This window comes from Sapajus apella, unplaced genomic scaffold, assembly GCF_009761245.1.
Source record: "Sapajus apella isolate SASKATOON/1434 unplaced genomic scaffold, GSC_monkey_1.0 scaffold260, whole genome shotgun sequence".
Lineage (NCBI taxonomy): Eukaryota > Metazoa > Chordata > Mammalia > Primates > Cebidae > Sapajus > Sapajus apella.
The window spans coordinates 85,535-88,437 of NW_022437200.1; positions in this window are offsets into that span (position 1 = coordinate 85,535).

Consider the following 2,903-nt stretch of genomic DNA (forward strand, 5'->3'; position numbering starts at 1 on the left):
CCTTATTTTCTCGTAATGGTAACACATTCCTGGTTTATTTACACGTTTTAAAAGAAACTGATTCCTAAGGATTTTCTTATTAAATGCCTGCACTTGAGCTGGGGTGGGAGCACTTGTCAGTCTCCTCTCCAGGGAAAAATGGAGCCTCAATGGGGAGAAGTGCCAGCTCAGAAGAAAATCAATAGGGTATGAACAACAAAAGATAATAAATCCAGACTAAACGAGGAAAGAAGTAACTCCTGTAGCTATCCTCAGTGAGGGATATCACAAAACTTTTGTATAGTCAGGAATTTACCCATTCCCTCAAAGTTTGAAACAAAAAATCTTACCAAGCAAAACAGTGCTATCATTGAAAGTCATTTTTGCTTTTGCATGCCTTTATTCTTTCATAGTTCCTGATATATCCCCTTTCTACCTTTTCTTGAATCAATTTTGATCATTTTCATTTTTAAAATCAAATCACTTTTTCAAGGTTTCAAAATGATCAGCACAGAGCTGTCCTCTGTCTGTAAACACAGTATCTTCCTCATTTTTACGTTGTAAAACGTTTTCATCCTGTGGCTAAATTTTCTATACTGCTAACAGGCTGTGGTCAATAAATTAGGGTGCTCCATGTTTATTGTATTGATCACTTGCCTGTAAAGGAAAAAACAGGTTTTTTCTCCTACTGTATTATCACTCGACACCCTCAATACTTCACTTCCGACATTAGACGTGTGTGGGTTTTCCCCACATACCAAACAATCCTCTAGGGGACACCAGCTGGGTGTCTCATAATTTAACTCAATTTCAAGACTGCCTACCTGGAGATTCTGTTAGACCCCGCAGGTTGAGGGCTCAGCACCACAAGTCTGCTCCCACTTCAGATGCTAATCACCAGCCCCACGTTGTTTTTCCTGTGCTTCCAACTGACCTGCTGTGAATCAGGGTTCCCATGACCCTGCTCCTCATATTTAATAATTTGCCAGGACAAATCGAAGAACTCAAAGAAACATTTTACTTACCATTGCCAATTTATTACAAAAAGACATAAGTATTTATTACAAAAGTTAAGACATAAAAAGGATAAAAGCAATGGGATGAAAAGATATGCCATGAAAATATTAACTGAAAGCTGCAGACAAACACAGGCATCACAAAAGATAAAAGGAAATATTATGCGTGGAAAAAGGGATATCGCACAATGATAAAAGAGTCAATTCTGCAAGAAGACATTAATAATTCTAAACATATATGCACCTAGCAACAGTTTTAAAACACATGGAGCAGAATCCGATAGGTCTGAAAGAAGAAACAGACAAATCCATTAATATATCTAGAGACTAAATAAGTGGACCTTGGATTTATTCATGAGTTCTTCTAATTTTCTTGTTTTCAAAATTCTTCTTGTAAGGCTCTCATTTCCTTTCTCTTGCTTTCTTTAGCTCTGCTTTTAAAAATTAAAAGACTTTAAAAATTGAATTCTTAGTTTATTTTCAGGTTTTCTTATGTACTATTGAAGGTACTTAAGGCTTTGAATAATCCTCTGAATATAGTTTGTCCCCATTTGCTTAAATATGTAGTGTTTTCACAATTGTTGCTTTTTAAACAAATTTTAATTGAAGTCTTATTTTCCTTCAGCCAAGAACATTTTTTCTCCAAGAAGACTGCAGGTACTAGTCAAAGGAAAAAAACTTAAGGTAATAATAGACATTAAAGAAGTCTGTTAGATCCACGTCCCTGAATGGAAAGCCTAAAGAGTTCCAATATGTTATTTCTTTTTAAATAATTGTGATATCTAATTCAAACTTCACAGGGTAGTTCCAAAGATAATGTGGAAGAATACCCTTAGAAAAATGATGAGCATGATCTTATGTTACTAGATAATAATATTATTAAAAGCCATAATACAATGGTGTGATCCTGGCACTAGAATAGCTGAGCAGATAAATGGAAACTGACCTTGTATGTATGACAAACTTATGTGTGATAGAGGTAACACAGAATGCAGGAGCAAGGAAAATAGGAAGAAAGTCTAAGACATCAGAAGAAGAGTCTAGATTGTGCAATAAATGCTACTGGGATGTTGGCTAACTACTCTTAAAAAATATAGATCATCACCTTACACCAAAGTTAATTACAGATGGATTAAAGATTTCCAAGTAAAAAGTGAACCAATAAAATAAATAAAAGAAAATAAATGTGATTATTTGCCTTACGTGAATATAGAAAAGGACTTCTAAGATAAATTTTATTGTTTTTATCCAAGTAATACATATTCTGTGTAAAATCGTAACGTGGCTATTACTAAAATAAAAATTACCCGCAATTCCATAACCCAAAGAGTTCTCTACTAACATTTTAATATAAATCTTTCCAGAGATTATGTATGAATATGTATATAATGGTGTTATAGACCCTGTCTTAGTCCATTTATATTGCTATAAAGAAATACCTGAGGCTGGGTAATTTATAAATAAGAGATGTTTATTTGGCTCATGGTTCTACAGGCTGTATAGCAGGTGTGGCTCCAGCACTTGCTCTTGGTGAGGCCTCAGGAAGCTTCCACTCATGATGGAGGTAGGGGGGAGCTGGTATGTCACATGGTGATAGCATGAGGAAGAAAGAGAGAGAGGAGAGGGAGGTGCCAGGCTCTTTTGAACAATCAGTTCTCATGGAACTCACAGAGCAAGAACTCTCTCATTTCCTTGAAGACAGCACCAAGCCCTTCATGAGGGACTCCTCCCGTGACCCAAACACCTCCCACCAGGCCCTCCTTTGCCTCCCTGCATAGCCAGGTGTGGAATCCTGAGGAAGGCTAGGCCCCAGAGGAGCCTTGGACCACTCACTGCCTTCCAGTGCCCTGCAGGGCAGCAGGCATTAGAGTTTCTCCCATCCAGATTCCCAAACTTATCTGAGATTCT